The sequence below is a fragment of the Triticum urartu genome, chromosome 1A (genome assembly GCF_056163025.1).
Source record: "Triticum urartu cultivar PI428250 chromosome 1A, HENAU_Tu73, whole genome shotgun sequence".
NCBI lineage: Eukaryota > Viridiplantae > Streptophyta > Magnoliopsida > Poales > Poaceae > Triticum > Triticum urartu.
The window spans coordinates 204,376,802-204,396,235 of record NC_141873.1 but is presented as its reverse complement, the minus strand read 5'-3'; positions in this window follow the sequence as shown (position 1 = coordinate 204,396,235).

Genomic DNA, 19,434 nt, shown 5'->3' with positions numbered 1-19,434 from the left:
GTTCTTCGTTTTCCTGCAGGACACAGACCTTCGTGGTCAGGTTGATCATGCTCCGGCATGGTCAATAATCTCTTGGAGTTGGTTTAGCGATAGCTAAGGCGCGACATCCTCGCATGTTCGTAGTCGGATCGTCAAAGTCGACTTCCTCCAAAACGATAGCCACCATCTCATCAAAAGACGGGACACCTTTGCCTCTATATGCATATTCGGTGGGTCACTCTTTCCCTTTGCGAGAATCTCCTAAAGGTGAACTCCTTCCCTTTGAGCCATCCTCAAATATGCATATTCGGTGGGTCACTCTTTCATTGTTGTTTCCTTCTTCTTGTCTACATGTTACATCTATTGGATGGAGGACAGACATTGGAGATGGAACCCATGGACCTTCAAGTTGAGGAGCGCTCGGATTTATTGGATGCACCTTCGAACCTGCACTCATGCCACGACATCGAGCATTGGTATACCAACAGCTCCATATTTGTTGATTGTGTTCACACATGTCATGCTCGATGGACATATCATACACATGACAAATTTGCATGTTATGCATGGATTGACTCACATCATGATTGCCTTGTTGCATCTTGTATTCCCATGTCATCCATGATATATGAGCTTGTGCATTTCATTAGCAAATTTGTTGTGATATACCTTGATGGCATATTCATACATCATGATCTTATTACCTACCATCAATTGCATGATCACATCACACTGAGAATCCATTACCATATTCATGCTATTGATAAACCGTCTCACTATGACATCATTTTGCACCGTGGTTGCATTCATCATATCCTTGCTTTTGCTACCATGAATGTTGTGCGTACATTTCCATATCTTTTGGATAAGCTTCATGCACCTTGTCATGATCAATCTTGTTGCACTGGACTCATTCTTACATGATGGACACTTTGTGTGCTCTAACCATTGTATTTCCGAGTGTCATTTGTTTTTGCTCTTTTTGCATGTATACCACTCCGGCGACACCTTGGAGTACTTGGATTGCGCAATGTATTCCACTCCATCCATCTACAAGTCCGTCCACGACTCCCGTTCCCAAGGGGGGGTGATGCAGAGCATCCCACGTTCATCCCCGTGTACACTCTGACTACCCTCCAAGTCCCAAGGGTACATAAGTTGAGACCTCGACTATTCGCCATTGGACGCAAGGTGAACTCGCTCATCTTCGAACCATCACTTTCCATACGTGAGACATGGCTACTACCTCAAACATGTGTGCTATGCATGACAGGAACCAAGAGGAAACCCATGAACAAGGAGGCGAGGACACCAAGCACGAGGAACGAGAAGAAGAGCTGCGGAAGAAGCTCCAGCCACCGGACGACCGGTCGGGACCGGACGTCCGACGCCTGAAGACCCACCGGACGTCCGGCCAGGACCGGACGACCGGCGCGACCGCACCCGAGCCCACATCAGCGGAAGTCTGAAGCTAACGTACGTCCGGCACCCCCATCACAGAATGGATCCAGTGGACGTCCGGAGGAGATCGTACGACTGGACGCTCATGAGACACCGGACGACCGGTCCCTAGCGGACGTCTGGTACCTGGCTGTGTCCAGTTTCGGGCCGAGGCCCATGTACCCCTTCACTTCGCCCCCATTTGCACTTAGACTATAAATAGACCCCCTATTCCTTCTAGCTAGGGTTAGCGTTAGTTTAGCTCATACTTAGAGATAGAGCTTCGCTCATCCACATCGGATCTACTCCTCGTGAGAGACCGCGGCCTCTTCGGAGAAGATCCCTTTGGATTCAAGACCTCCTTTTGGAGAAGAACATCAAGACCTCCTCACGGAGAAGACCGACTACCTTTGTATCGTCCGTTGTTGACTTTGGATCTTGTATCTCACCTTTGTGTTCATCGATCTAGCGCATGTGTGATGTATTCTTGTTGGTTGATTGATTCTCTCGTGTTTCCTCTTGTGTTTTCCCTCGTTTTCCCCTCGCGTTCTTCACGTTCTTGGATGGGATCCACTCCTTTCGTGAAATATCGGCCCCTAGGGTTCCCACCCTACATCAGATTGCAAATATGACATATGATTGATCTCATGCATAGCATATGACAAGTCAAGCAGATTGGCAAACATGATGTGACCACGAGAATTAGCACAAGAAATCCTATGTAACATGGCATCACAACTAAAAGACTCCACATGGCTATCATCATACTCATCATAAATGGGTAAATCATCGCATGGGGAAGTCACACTAGCATGAAGCATGGAAATAGGTTGATCAACATCAAGCAAGCAATCAACATCAAGAATGTCCACTAGCGGGACTCGAGCATCACCTTCACCTATGTTACCTTTGTCATTCCACTCATGTGGTGTAGGTGAGGTGGGAAAGACCAAATGTTGGTGATGAGGACATCAATACCATTGTTACACCCACAGCCCCTGCTGCTATACATACTGGACCAATTACTAGAGCTCGCGCACGCCAATTGAATTACCAAGTACTTTCGTTTCTTGGTAACGATTCTAATATTCATGAGAATATGATGCTGCCTAAATTGGATACATTTGTTTTGCTTACAAATGAAGGGCCTAGCTTGGACAAGAAAGATGAACCTTGGAGCAAGTTCAAGCATGGAGATGATGGCATGTGCAAGGGGAACAAGAACGAAGTTACAAGTGATGATTCCAGGACTCTGAAGCCACCATAATGAGTGCATGAAGCATGGGATGAAATATACAAGATGCCACTTCATAAATTTCGTCCAAAGGCTATTCTAGGTGCTGCGTCACCTTATTATTGGGCCAGGCCCATGTATTTTCGAAATACTTAAGTATAGGCTGTTTTTAGAGTCCGTATGTGTGGGGAAACAAGAGTTAGGGTTGGTTTCGGACCCATCTACCAAGGGCCACGAAATTCCCCCTCTCTCCTCCATATATACAGCCCTTAGGGCATTGTTTAGACTTTGGGTTTTGTTTAGATTAAAAGTTCGCCATAGCTGCAACTTCGCGTACTTCGTTTTTGTTCAATGACCAGACCAAGGCGTCACAGAACCCCACCTTGATCAATAAAGCTTTCATCTTATATTCGCAATATCCAGATTGCAATCTCAGTTTCTTCCTTGTTCTTTGTTTGCTTGCAGGAAACAGACCCTCGTGGTCAGGTTGATCGTGCTCCGGCGTGGTCAATAACCCCTCGGAAGTCAGTTTAGCGATTGCTAAGGCGCGACGTCTCGCACGTTCGTAGTCGGATCGTCAAGGTCAACTCCCACAGAAACGATAGCCACCATCTCACCGAAACATCAGGACACCTTTGCCTCTTTCAAGTGGTATCAGATTTTTAGGTTGCTCAGTGAGATTTTCCAGTTTTTCATAGTTTAGATCGAGTCTGTTCTTCATACCTACAGTCCACGAAAAAAGCCAAAAAAATTAGGGTTAGTTCATCATATCCGAACCAATCTGAGCCTTTGCATAGTCTTTTCAGTATTTTGCTTTGTTGAATTTGTGGTTGCATCGTCGTGTCTAGTTGCTGGTCTTAGAGTCTAGTCTTTTATAGTTTCGAGTTCTGGTCATAAGTAGTCACGCCGCCGCCGCACCATCATCATCGCTCCTGCCATCTACCACCACCGCTTATCCGCCATCGATCCGTAACCATATACCACCACCAATCCGTCTCCATATACCATCACCAATCCGTATCCATATACCACCACCAATCCTATCCATCATATATCCCCTACCAATTCGAGTTCCTTTCATATTAGGTTTGTTTTCGAGGTCCGTCTAATTTCCGATTCGTGTTTCCTTGCCTGAGTAGGTCTCGGAAAAAAATGAGTCAGGAGACCCCCGGGCAGTTTTTAGGCCAAAATTTTCATAGGCAAAAATATTTTTCCCTATCCTATTTTTAGGCTTTTCTGAGTCTTTTGAGCCACGTGCCATCATAGTGATTTTTTGTCACACTTTTTCGTCGTCGCTGCCCTGATTTCTGAAAAAAAGTCAAAAAAAAATTTCGTGCCCATCCTATCAGTTTGACGAGGGACGAGTTTTGAGACACTCGCCGTTATAGTGATTTTTCGCAAAAAAAAAGAGGACCGCAAAAAAAAGAGGAGCGCAAAAAAAGAGCGAAAAAAAAGTTCCAGAGTGTGCTTTTCCCTTGTTTACGTGCAGCGCCGTGATTTTGTTAGTGTTCTAGGCTCGCGTCTCTAGCACGGTCTAGCCTAGGACCAGCACAGTACCGTCGTTGAGTGTTTATTCAACTTTACATCTCTGAATTGATTATTGCTGACCCCTTTTGCTACCATATTATAAGCCTTCCTCGCTCCACATATATCTACGTCGTGCGTTTGACTCTCCCTGGTAATCGCTCTATCCAAGCTTTGAGAGTTTTGACTACGACGGTTGCCGATCACCGCCTGCTGCTGGGTAAGAACTGGTAAGAATTTGAGATTTTCTTGACGGATTTGTGACACTCCACCACCGCCATTTTCTAGTAGTCTGTAGGATCATATTCTTGTGTGTTTGTATTGCTGCTAACCATGGCAGGATCACAACCCGACGCAATTGACTGGGAGAACATGACGAAAAAAGAGTTACATGATAAGTTTCAGCAAATGATGAGTGGACAGGTGGAAGATGTGCTAAACAGATTTGAAGAGGCCATGGAGAAGATAGATGTGCTAAACAAAGCTCGATAACAAGTTTAATGAATTGCTCGCGCGTCTTCCACCGCCCGCTGCACCTGTCGCACCCCTACAACAACAACAACATCGTCTTCCAAATCAAGTGGGACGAGCACAACGCGTTCCCATTGAGCCTGGTCAAACTTCTGGTGCTGTTGTACCTAGTATTAGTGCTTCTGTCGCTCCTGCTACTACTGCAGAGGTAGAGGACCATTACGAGGATGAGGTTGATCAAAATCAGAACTACGTGCAACCGCCAGCACCACCACCACCAGGTTGTCCTCATGCATATCATCGCAACGGTAGGGCTGCACCACCACCTAAGGTACATGACCATCTTCCTAAACTAAAATTGAATATTCCACCATCTGAGGGTAGATATGTTCCTGATATATATCTTAGTTGGGAGTTAGAAACTGAACAACGATTTACATGTTTACAATATCCTGAGGAGAGACGTGTTCCTGCTGATGTTTGTGCTTTCACTAGCTTTGCATGTGTTTGGTGGTCTGAACATTGTAGATTATATCCTATTCCAGCTACTTGGGCTGCTTTGAAAACTGTTATGCGTACTCGTTGGGTTCCACCATATTATCAACGTGAATTACTTCAAAAATTGCAGCGTTCAAGACAAGGAAAAAATTATGTAGAAGAATATTATCAGGAATTACAAACTGGCATGATTAGATGTGGTATTGTTGGGGAGAATGAAGCTATGCTTGCATGTTTTATGGGTGGATTAAATAGAGAGATTCAGACCATTCTAGAGTAGAAGGAGTATAATAATATCACTCGTTTATTCCATCTTGCTTGTAAAGCTGAACGTGAAGTGCAGGATCGACATGCATTGGCGCGAACTAACTTTTCTGCAGGTCGATCTTCATCATGGACACCACGTGCATCCTCTACTTCCACTCCACCAGCACCTCCATCAGGTGCCACCTCCATCCGTGATACAAGAAAGCAGGCACAACCACCACTATCTGCCAAGAGCACACCTGCCGAACCTGCGCAGAGCTCTTCTTCTTCCATGGCATCAAGAGGGCACACAAGTGATATTATTTGTCGTCGTTGTAAGGGAAGAGGACATTTTGCGAGAGAATGCCAATCTCAGCGTGTGATGATTGCTACTGAGGATGGTGGGTATGAGTTCGCTAGTGACTATGATGAGGAGACTTTGGCACTTATTACACATGAAGAACACGGTGGAGAGGATTCTGATCATGAAACGCAATACATGGCTGCTGAAGATGCTGACAGGTATGAATGTTTAGTTGCTCAACGTGTTTTGAGTGTGCAGGTTGCACAAGCTAACCAAAATCAGAGGCATAATCTGTTCCATACAAAGGGAGTTGTGAATGAACGTTCTGTTCACGTCATCATAGATGGAGGGAGCTGCAATAACTTGGCTAGCATGGAGATGGTGGAGAAGCTATCTCTCACCACAAGACCACATCCACATCCTTACTACCTCCAATGGTTCAACAACAGCGGCAAGGTTAAGGTAACACGTACTGTTCGTGTGCATTTTACTATCTCTACATATGCTGATTATGTTGATTGTGATGTGGTACCTATGCAAGCATGTTCCTTATTACTTGGTAGACCATGGCAATTTGATAAAAATTCTGTACACCATGGTAGAAACAATCAGTATACTCTTGTTCATAAGGACAAAAATATTACTTTGCTTCCTATGACTCCTAATTCCATTTTGAAAGATGATATTAATAGAGCTAATAAAGCAAAACAGGAGAAAAATAAAAGTGAAAATCAGATTGTGGCAAAAGAATTTGAGAAACAAATGCAGCCTAATAATAAACTATGTAGTGTTGCTTCTGAAATTAAATTGAAAAGTGCATGTTTACTTGCCACCAAATCTGATATTGATGATTTAGATTTTAGCAAATCTGTTTGCTATGCTTTTGTGTGTAAAGAGGCATTATTTTCATTTAAGGACGTGCCTTCCTCTTTGCCTCCTGCTGTCACTAACATTTTGCAGGAGTTCGCTGACGTCTTTCCACAAGACGTGCCACCGGGATTACCACCTATTCGAGGGATTGAGCATCAAATTGACTTAATTCCCGGTGCATCATTACCCAACCGTGCACCATACCGTACCAATCCAGAGGAGACGAAGGAGATTATGCGTCAAGTACAGGAACTGCTCGACAAAGGTTATATACGTGAATCCCTTAGTCCTTGTGCTATTCCTATCATTTTAGTGCCGAAAAAGGATGGTACGTCGGGTATGTGTGTTGATTGTAGAGGCATTAATAATATTACTATTCGTTATCGTCATCCTATTCCTAGGCTAGACGACATGCTTGATGAATCGAGTGGCTCTACAATATTCTCCAAAGTTGATTTGCGTAGTGGATACCATCAAATTCGTATGAAATTGGGAGATGAATGGAAAACGGCATTTAAAACTAAGTTTGGTTTATATGAGTGGTTAGTCATGCCTTTTGGGTTAACTAATGCACCTAGTACTTTCATGATACTAATGAACGAAGTTTTACGTGCTTTCATTGGACGATTTGTGGTAGTCTATTTTGATGATATACTGATTTATAGCAAATCTTTGGAGGAACATTTGGAACATTTACGTGTTGTTTTTATTGCTCTACGTGATGCGCGTTTGATTGGTAACCTTGGAAAGTGCACCTTTTGCATCGACTGAGTATCTTTTCTTGGCTATGTTGTTACTCCACAGGGAATTGAAGTTGATAAAGCTAAGATTGAAGCTATTGAGAGTTGGCCGCAGCCCAAAACGGTCACACAAGTGAGGAGTTTCCTTGGCCTCGCTGGTTTCTATAGGAGTTTTGTGCGAGATTTCAGCACCATTGCTGCACCTCTCAACGAGCTTACAAAGAAGGATGTGCCTTTTGTTTGGGGTACCGCACAGGAAGAAGCCTTCATAGTATTGAAAGATAAGTTGACACTTGCTCCTTTACTCCAACTTCCTGATTTCAATAAGACTTTTGAGCTTGCATGTGATGCTAGTGGAATTGGATTAGGAGGTGTGTTATTACAAGATGGCAAACCTGTTGCATACTTTTCTGAAAAATTGAGTGGGCCTAGTCTGAACTTGATGAGGACATCAATACCATTGTTACACCCACAACCCCTGCTGCTATACACACTTGACCGATTACTAGAGCTCGCGCACGCCAATTGAATTATTAGGTACTTTCGTTTCTTGGTAACGATTCTAATGTTCATGAGAATATGATGCTGCCTAAATTGGATACATTTGTTTTGCTTACAAATGAAGGGCCTAGCTTTGACAAGAAAGATGAGCCTTGGAGCAAGTTCAAGCATGGAGATGATGGCATGCGCAAGGGGAACAAGAACGGAGTTACAAGTGATGATTCCAGGACTCTGAAGCCACCATAATGAGTGCATGAAGCATGGGACGAAATATACAAGATGCCACTTCATAAATTTCGTCCAGAGGCTATTTTAGGTGCTGCGTCACCTTATTATTGGACCAGGCCCATGTATTTTCGAAGTACTTAAGTATAGGTTGTTTTTAGAGTCCGTATGTGTGGGTAAACAAGAGTTAGGGTTGGTTTCGGACCCCCTCGACCAAGGGCCATGAAATTCCCCCTCTCTCCTCGATATATACAACCCTTAGGGCATCGTTTAGGCTTTGGGGGTTTTGTTTAGATTAAAAGTTCGCCATAGCTGCAACTTCGTGTACTTCGTTTGTGTCCAACGACCAGACCAAGACGTCACAGAACCCCACCTTGATCAATAAAGCTTTCATCTTATATTCGCAATATCCAGATTGCAATCTCAGTTTCTTGCTTGTTCTTTGTTTGCTCGCAGGAAACAGACCCTCGTGGTCAGGTTGATCGTGCTCCAGCATGGTCAATAACCCTCGGAAGTTGGTTTAGCGATTGCTAAGGCGCGACGTCTCGCACGTTCATAGTCAGATCGTCAAGGTCGACTCCCATAGAAAACGATAGCCACCATCTCATCGAAACATCGGGACACCTTTGCTTCTATCAAGTGGTATCAGATTTTCAGGTTGCTCGTTGAGATTTTACAGTTTTTCGTAGATTAGATCGAGTCTGTTCTTCATACCTACAGTCCATGAAAAAGCCAAAAAAATTAGGGTTAGTTCATCCTATCCGAACCAATCTGAGCCTTTGCATAATCTTTTCTGTATTTGCTTTGTTGAATTTGCGGTTATATTGTCGTGTCAAGTTGCTGGTCTTAGCGTCTAGTCCTTTCGAGTTTCGAGTTCTGTTCACAGATTGTCACGCCGCCGCCGCACCATCGTCATCATCATTACCATATACCACCACCCCACCATATACATTGCCGCTGCCATATACAACCACCAATCCGAGTCCACATATACCATCGCCATATACCACCAATAATCCGAGTCCAGATATACCATCACCATATACCACCACCAATCCGAGTCCAGATATACCACCACAGTCCGAGTTCCACCAGATTCATCTCCGCCACCAGTCCGAGTCCAGTAATTGTTGCATTGTTTTCGAGTTCCAGATCACGCCATACTCCGAGTCGTGACAGAGTAGGACTCCTGAGATTCCGTGCTACCCGCAGAAGAAAAATAGTTCCAAACTCAAAAAAAACTAAGCCTGGAAAATTCTGGCTAGGCAGTTTTTAGATCATTTGTAGACTTTTTCGAAAAAAATTTGTTGCGGAGCAAAAAAAAGAGGAAAAAAAGTGCAAAAAAAGTGAAAAAAAGGAAAAAAATTCAGAGTGTGCTCCTCCATTGTTTACGTGCAGCGCCGTGATTTGTTAGTGTTCTAGGCTCGCTTCTCTAGCACGGTCTAGCCTAGGACCAGCATAGTACCGTCGTTGAGCGTTTATTAAACTTTACATCTCTGAATTGATTATTGCTGACCCTTTTTGCTACCATATTATAAGCCTTCCCAGCTCCACATACATCTACGTCGTGCGTTTGACTCTTCCTGGTAATCGCTCTATCCAAGATTTGAGAGTTTTGACTACGACGGTTGCTGATCACCGCCTGCTGCTGGGTAAGAACTGGTAAGAATTTGAGATTGGCTTGACGGATTTGTGACACCACCACCACCTCTTGTTAGTATTCTGTAGGATCATATTCTTGTGTGTTTCTCTTGTTGCTAACCATGGCAGGATCACAAGCTGACGAAACTGACTGGGAGAACATGGCGAATAAGGAGTTGCATGATAAGTTTCAGCAAATGATGAGTGGACAGGTGCAAGATGTGCTAAATATATTTGAAGAGGCCATGGAGAAGATAGATGGCATGGAGAAGACGTTCGAAACAAAGCTCGATAACAGGTTTAATGAATTGCTCGCGCGTCTTCCACCACCACCACCGGCTGCACCTAACGCACCTCTACAACAACAACAACAACAACAACAACAACAACAACAACAACAACAACAACAACAACAACAACAACAACGACTACCTACACATCATGAAACAGCCCTCCGCCGAGCGAGCCGTCTCCCTCTTGCACCTGGCCAAACTGTTGGTGCTGCTGTTGATACTTCTGTGGCTCCTGCTGCTGATGCGGAGGAGGATGATTTTGCCGGAGATTACGAGGATGAGGTTGATCAAAATCAGAACTACGTGCCACCACCAGCACAGCAACCACCAGGTCGTCCACATGCAAATAATGGCAATGGTAGGGCTCACCCTCAGGTACGAGATCATGACCATCTCCCTAAAATAAAATTGAATATTCCACCATTTGAGGATAGATATGTTCCTGATATATATCTTACTTGGGAGTTAGAAACTGAACAACGATTTACATGTTTACAATATCCCGAGGAGAGACGTGTTCCTGCTGCTGTTTGTGCATTCACTAGTTTTGCATGTGTTTGGTGGTCTGAGCATTGTAGATTATATCCTATTCCAGCTACTTGGGCTGCTTTGAAAACTGCTATGCGTACTCGTTGGGTTCCACCATATTATCAACGTGAATTACTTCAAAAATTGCAGCGTTTAAGACAAGGAAAAAATTCTGTAGAAGAATATTATCAGGAATTACAAACTGGCATGATTAGATGTGGTATTGTTGGGGAGAATGAAGCTATGCTTGCACGTTTTATGGGTGGATTAAATAGAGAGATTCAGACCATCCTAGAGTATAAGGAGTATAATAATATCACTCGTTTATTCCATCTTGCTTGTAAAGCTGAACGTGAAGTGCAGGACCGACAGGCATTGGCGCGAACTAACTTTTCTGCAGGTTGATCTTCATCATGGACACCACGTGCATCCTCTACTTCCACTCCACCAGCACCTCCATCAGGTGCCACCTCCAGCCATGATACAAGAAAGCAGGCACGACCACCACTATCTGCCAAGAGCACACCTGCTAGACCTGCGCAGAGCTCTTCTTCTTCCATGGCATCAAGAGGGCACACAAGTGATATTATTTGTCGTCGTTGTAAGGGAAGAGGACATTTTGCGACAGAATGCCAATCTCAGCGTGTGATGATTGCTACCGAGGATGATGAGTATGAGTCCGCTAGTGACTATGATGAGGAGACTTTGGCTCTTATTACACGTGAAGAACACGGTGGAGATGATTCTGATCATGAGACGCAATACATGGCTGCTGAAGATGCTGACAGGTATGAATGTTTAGTTGCTCAACGTGTTTTGAGTGTGCAGGTTACACAAGCTGAGCAAAATCAGAGGCATAATTTGTTCCATACAAAGGAGTTGTGAAGGAACATTCTGTTCGCGTCATCATAGATGGAGGGAGCTGCAATAACTTGGCTAGCATGGAGATGGTGGAGAAGCTATCTCTCCCCACAAGACCACATCCACATCCTTACTACATCCAATGGTTCAACAACAGTGGCAAGGTTAAGGTAACATGTACTGTTCGTGTGCATTTTAGTATCTCTACATATGCTGATTATGTTGATTGTGATGTGGTACCTATGCAAGCATGTTCCTTATTACTTGGTAGACCATGGCAATTTGATAAAAATTATGTACACCATGGAGAAACAATCAGTATACTCTTGTTCATAAGGATAAAAATATTACTTTGCTTCCAATGACTCCTGATTCCATTTTGAAAGATGATATTAATAGAGCTAATAAAGCAAAACAGGAGAAAAATAAAAGTGAAAATCAGATTGTGGCAAAAGAATTTGAGCAACAAATGCAGCCTAATAATAATCCATCTAGTGTTGCTTCTGAAATTAAATTGAAAAGTGCATGTTTAATTGCCACCAAAGCTGATATTGATGATTTAGATTTTAGCAAATCTGTTTGCTATGCTTTTGTGTGCAAAGAGGCATTATTTTCATTCGAGGACGTGCCTTCCTCTTTGCCTCCTACTGTCACTAACATTTTGCAGGAGTTTGCTGACGTCTTTCCACAAGACGTGCCATCGGGATTACCACCTATTCGAGGGATTGAGCATCAAATTGACTTAATTCCCGATGCATCATTACCCAACCGTGCACCATACCGTACCAATCCAGAGGAGACGAAGGAGATTATGCATCAAGTACAAGAACTTCTCAACAAAGGTTATATACGCGAATCCCTTAGTCCTTGTGTTGTTCCTATCATTTTAGTGCCGAAAAAGGATGGTACGTCATGTATGTGTGTTGATTGTAGAGGCATTAATAATATTGCTATTTGTTATCGTCATCCTATTCCTAGGCTAGATGATATGCTTGATGAATTGAGTGGCTCTACAATATTCTCCAAAGTTGATTTGCGTAGTGGATACCATCAAATTCGTATGAAATTGGGAGATGAATGGAAAACAACATTTAAAACTAAGTTTGGATTATATGAGTGGTTAGTCATGCCTTTTGGATTAACTAATGCACCTAGTACTTTCATGAGGTTAATGAACGAAGTTTTACGTGCTTTCATCGGACGATTTGTGGTAGTTTACTTTGATGACATATTGATTTATAGCAAATCTTTGGAGGAACATTTGGAACATTTACGTGCTGTTTTTATTGCTCTACGTGATGCACGTTTGTTTGGTAACCTTGGAAAGTGCACCTTTTGCACCGACCGAGTATCTTTTCTTGGCTATGTTGTTACTCCACAGGGAATTGAAGTTGATAAAGCCAAGATTGAAGCTATTGAGAGTTGGCGGCAGCCCAAAACGGTCACACAAGTGAGGAGTTTCCTTGGCCTCGCTGGTTTCTATAGGCGTTTTGTTAGAGATTTCAGCACCATTGCTGCACCTCTCAACGAGCTTACAAAGAAGGATGTGCCTTTTGTTTGGGGTACCGCACAGGAAGAAGCAATTACTAGACCAATTACTAGAGCTCGCGCACGCCAATTGAATTATCAGGTACTTTCGTTTCTTGGTAACGATTCTAATGTTTATGAGAATATGATGCTGCCTAAATTGGATACATTTGTTTTGCTTACAAATGAAGGGCCTAGCTTGGACAAGAAAGATGAACCTTGGAGCAAGTTCAAGCATGGAGATGATGGCATGCGCAAGGGGAACAAGAACGGAGTTACAAGTGATGATTCCAGGACTCTGAAGCCACCATAATGAGTGCATGAAGCATGGGACGAAATATACAAGATGCCACTTCATAAATTTCATCCAGAGGCTATTCTAGGTGCTGCGTCACCTTATTATTGGGCCAGGCCCATGTATTTTCGAAGTACTTAAGTATCGGCTGTTTTTAGAGTCCGTATGTGTGGGGAAACAAGAGTTAGGGTTGGTTTCGGACTCCTCCACCATGGGCCACGAAATTCCCCCTCTCTCCTCCATATATACAGCCCTTAGGGCATTGTTTAGACTTTGGGTTTTGTTTAGATTAAAAGTTTGCCATAGCTGCAACTTCTCGTACTTCGTTTGTGTCCAACGACCAGACCAAGACGTCACAGAACCCCACCTTGATCAATAAAGCTTTCATCTTATATTCGCAATATCCAGATTGCAATCTCAGTTTCTTGCTTGTTCTTCGTTTGCTTGCAGGAAACAGACCCTCGTGGTCAGGTTGATCGTGCTTTGGCGTGGTCAATAACCCCTCGAAAGTTGGTTTAGCAATTGCTAAGGCACGACGTCTCGCACGTTCGTAGTCGGGTCGTCAAGGTCGACTCCCACAGAAACGATAGCCACCATCTCATTGAAACATAGGGACACCTTTGCCTCTATCAGTTGGTCATCTTCATGATGCGGAGCATCCTACGTTCATCTCCATGTACACCTTCATAGCACATCAAGCCCCAAGTGGACCTACCGGACTTAAGGTGAACCCGCTCCTCTTCAAGATTTACATGAATATCTATTGGACTTGGTCACTACCTCACCACGGAACATCGTGCATCATTAGGTACGAGGGCGACCGCCGCCAAGCAGCTAGGGAGTTTCCCGAAGGCCAAGGAGAAGGACCCCAAGGCCACAAGGAAGAAGAAGGAGTGCACGAAGACCAACTCTGCACCTTCCAGGCGACCCTGTGCCCACGGGCCTCGAAGACCCCGTGCGCACGGGCTACACAGAGAGCTGGCGCTGGAGCACCCCGTGCGCACGGGCATGTACCGTGCCCACGGGACCCTCGTGCGCACGGGCCCAACTTACCCCGAGCGCACGGGCCCTACAGGATGGACGAATGTGATTGCTGTTTGGGCCTCCTCTTCATCCACCTCGTCCCTTACCTCCAGCCACCTATATATTCCGTACCTAGACCATTTGTTAGGGTTAGAAAAGGATATGATAGACATATGAGAGCTTTGCTCCATGGATCCACTCCACTAGGAGATCAAGACCTCCTCTTGGAGTGACCAACCTCAAGACCTCCTAAGGGAGAAGATCCCTAGTGGATAGATCCCCATCATAGGATCACCAAGACCTCATTCCTCATAGGATTGGGATGAACTAGCACCTTGTATCTTTCCTTTGTTGTCTTTGAATCTTTGTATCTCTCTTTGTGTGATTGGATCTAGTCAATTGAGTGCTTTCCCTCTTGTGTTCATCTTGTTCTTGGGGATTCCCCCTCCAATTTGTGAAAGATCTCCACTTAGGGTTCCACCCTATATCATTTGGTATCATGAGCCATGGTTTCTCACGAAATTGGAGCCCCCCTCTTTGTTTTCTAGCCTAGTTTTGATAATTTCGTCCTAAACTAGAAAATTCCCCACCAAAAATAGCCCCAATTTTTTTTGTGATTTGTTGGTTTTGATGATGTTTTGTTGAATTTGATCCATGGATTTGCTTGGTTTCAAGTGGATCTAGCTTTCCCCCATCTTTTCCCCACCATCCATCCCCAAACCCCCCCCCCCCAATTTTGCCCAAGAAATCTCCATTTTCCGCCACGAAATCGCGAAATTTCAGCCCACCCCTTGCCCACGGACCCCAGACCCCATGCGCACGGGCCCCCGAAAACTCTCTGGACACCCCGTACCCATGGACCTGTACTGTGCGCACGGGACCCCGTGCGCACGGGCTCCTACCCCCGTGCGCACGACCCTCCCCCCCACAGGACAGCCGCGAGTGCTTCACCGTTTCGGCCATAACTTCCACATCCGGAGTCCGATTTTCACGTTCTTTAGCTCGTTGAGTAGCTATTGACATCCCCCATCCATCAAGATAGGTACCATCACCATTTGACTCCATCAAATTTTTGGAACTTTGGCATCTTTGCCTAGGGCTTCCACCACAACCTCCGCATAACCACCACAAACTTCCGCAACCTAACCAATTTTGTTCCTTATAGCATTTGTGGTTGCTTGAGTAGATTTGAGTCTCCTAAGGTGTTTCGGCTACATAGGGACGATTGTTTCTTGACCAACCACCACCACCACCATAACTCCCGCATAGGCTTACACCATACACTTCTTCCACCCCAACTTAACCCAATTTTGTTTGTGTTGGACTTGAGTCTCCTAAGGTGTTTCGGCTACTTAGGGACGGTTGCTTCTTCATCATCCATCACCACCACTTCCACATTGCCATCTCCGCTACCACCATTTGACTTTTGTCCGTGAGATTTTGAGTTCGCGGTTTTCCGTTTCCTAAGGTGTTTCGGCTACATAGGGACGAGTCTCCATCATCTTGGTATCTACATCAAGAACACCACCACTCACCATCTTCAAGGACGGTAACCTCGATGACACCATTATACAATCACCCTTGCAATTGCATTGATAACCCCTAGCCCATTTTGCGTCACTTGCCTATCGAGACTAGCCATTTGAGTATTGCCGGCAACGTTACTTGTGCACATTAGTGATCTACACCTTCCATTACATACATACCATATCATATTTGTATCATTATATCATCTCTTGTGTCACAAGATTGTTCCTGCATATACACAATTGCTATCTTGGTTTGTGCATTTCGCATAGTGGCCATATACAAAAAAAAAGAAAATAAGCTTTTAAGCAAAAGAAAAGAGAGCAAAGAGCTTGTAAGCAAGTGCCATAGCATCATACCACATTGCACATAAGATTGTCATATCCGATCATCTTGGATCATCTTGAGAAGAACAACGGGAACATCATACACATAACATACTTGGGATAGAAAGCTCATACATTTTGCATCTTATAGGTTGTGCACAAGTGTCGTATCCGCCTATTGAGCAATCGTGCTAGCGCCTCTCTTGAGTTGTGCAACACGAGAGTTTTCCGTGGATTCCACATTTTGTGCTCATTCCTTGGTTGCATGACCCCATTTATCTATTCGTGTGTGTGTTTCCGTGTGCCACATATTGCTATTGGTCTACTTGTTTCACTTGCGAATTTGTGAATCTTTTCCAACATTATTGACTCTTGCTAACATTTTGCATTAAATTTTTGTGCCACTACCCTCACCGAGCTCCACCATAAGCCTTAATTGTGTAGGTGTGAGAATTGACAAGATCTGGTACCAATTATGCTATTTCCTTGATACATTATTGAGCGATCATTGATCCATTTTCAACATTGGATAAGGTACATTGGTCTAGTTCTTTCCTTTCTTCCACTCATATTTGCGCGAGTCTTGTGATGGATAGGCAAGGCATTTCATCTCTGGTCTTCGACAACAACGACAGCGTGAACAACTACATCACCAAAGCGTCAATCTTCGATCTACAATGACAAATGCAAGGCACACAATCAAGATTGCGAGAGCGCATCGAGAACCTCTCCATTGACATTTGCCACTCCAAAGCGAGGAAAAGGGACTACATCGACAACAAGCTTTGCGCACAAAAGGAGGAGCAAGATGCAAGGATGGAGGAGATTTGGGCCTTGATCAAGTCTACTTCCCCTTCGTCATCTTCAAGGCGGCGGCAAGCACATCGATCCTCTTCGGAGCGCCCAAGCGACACAAGCGCAAGTCGTCCACGTCCACATCTCCATGGTGACCACCATCACGTTCGTGATCCATCTCGTCATGAAGGGCATGTCACCTCCAAGCAACATGTGCACAACGACGACGAATGACATCTACTACGAGCTCAAGCACGACAACGACATCATCAACATGAAGATGCTCAACACGCGCAAATGTACAAGTCCGAACAAGCCCTACTTCACGCCAAGTCCAAACTTCATGACCACAAGAGAAGATCACGAGACAAGCACCACCAAGAGCACGCTACGGCTACAACAACCACTTCGGCATCTTCGCCAAGTGCTATCAAGGCATCTTCGCCTTCGGACGTAGGGCATCTTCGCCTACTTCCCATGAGTTCGCCTACATCAACATCTTCAACTTAAAGGCGACCAACTACGAGCGAGGAAGACACTTCCATCTTTCGGAAGCCCCTCAAGTAAGATGGCCGAGCATGGGAATTTCCATTCGGTCATGGAGACGAGCTACGAGGTGCCACATCATTTGGGCCTCCAACAACAAGACGGCGACAAGAAGGTCGAGCAAGGGCCATCCCCTTCGACCACAGCGACGAGCACATACCTCTTCAACAACATGAAGACGGCGCCCATATTGGACTCATACTCCGAGTCAAGCTACGAGACCGCACATGAGACCTTATCTTTGGTCTTCGAGGAGAGTGATGATGTGCCATCTTCGGTCTTCATCCATGGCTACGACCCGACATGATTGAGCATGGAGACATTTGCACCAACATCTCTCCGGCAATGACATGTGACGAGATGCCCCAATTGCCATGTGAGGAGAGCCACCACCACATGAGTGACATGAGTGACTCCACCACACGTGACATTGAGAGCATTTCCTATGAGAGGATGAGTGTGACCACCTCTAGACCCACACTTGAGATCATGCCACACATCCTATGTGAGGTTGAGAGCCATTTGAGTGACTCCACCAACCATACGAGTGAGAGCATCTGAGAGGGAGTGAGTGAGCCACAACACTTAGTGAGTGAGGTAGTTGACACGGCATGTGAGGCCACTTTGATTTCTAACGACTTAACCTATACTCCTAGTGTGTTTTCTTCTTTGGTGCTAGGTCTCCTACATGACGACATGCCTACCCTCGACGAGTCCATACCTCCAATGGAGACAATGATGGCCATGGTGGACGATGATGCACCCCCCACATGGTTCCATCAAGATGAAGATGACCATGACTCGGTCTTCGACACCTCACCTACAACACATGAGCGATGATCCAAAGGTAACATAGGTGATAGTGCTTCTCTTGTCCCACTAGTGGACTATTTCACGAATCATTGCTTGCATGATGTTGACACGCCTATACCCATGCTTCATGCTAGTGCGACTTCCTCATGTCATGACTACCTATTTATGATAAATATGATGATGAGAATGTTGAGTTGCCTAGTTGTGATGCTATACTACATAGGATATCATGTGAAAATTCTTTTGGTCACATCATGTTTGACAATCCATTAACCTTGTCACATGCTATGAGTGAGATATCACATATTGCATCTTTTCAATCTCAACATAGTAATTATGCATGCCCCATTAAAATCAGTCCCATTTGCACTTATGGCATAGATGAGGAGATGATGGTCATTGGCTTTTGTTTTTCATGTGATGATATTGCCATGCTTCCTTTACATGATTTGCGCAATTTATCTACTATGCCATGCCATGATCACATTGCTCCAAATATGCATTGTTTTGAATGTTGTCAATATTCTCCATGTGATGTTTGCATTAATGCTCATGAGAAGACCCCCATAGTTTCCTCATACATATTAGTAGATTTTGATGCATTCCATACATTGCATGATTCTCATAATTGCTTGCACCGTATGCATTCCATGAATAACAATGCTCTACATATTTCTTGTGATGCATTACACAATTTGAATCTCCATTATGCTATACATAACAACAAACCTATCATGATGGATGACATGTTTCTATATCACGCATCTCATTTATTTGAGCATTGGCTATTTTGTGCTAACCAACACAAGCATGTGCGCATCCTAATGGATGATGTGTACATCTACCACGCACACACAATTTTCCCTTTTTCTTTGTTTTGTGTAGGTACTCATGTATACTCGTTAACCTCTCAATCCCAAGAGTTGATGAAACAAGCTCTTGAGAGCAAAGATGACTTGGGATCCCGTGAACTATCCTTTCCACTACTCTCTTCGTGCAACGACTACGCGCATCTCTTTCACTTGGCTCTCACACGGCTATGGGCTATATACCGCTTCTCGCTTCTTGCTCATTTTACCGTGTTCACTTTGCATGCCATGCTTGCTTCTATGCCTTTGCCATGCAATTGTGACCCTTGCTTGCATCTACCCATGATTCACAATTATGTTACACCTATGTGTATTTGCATGCTTGGTGGAGATCCTTGTTGCTATTGCCATGTTTATC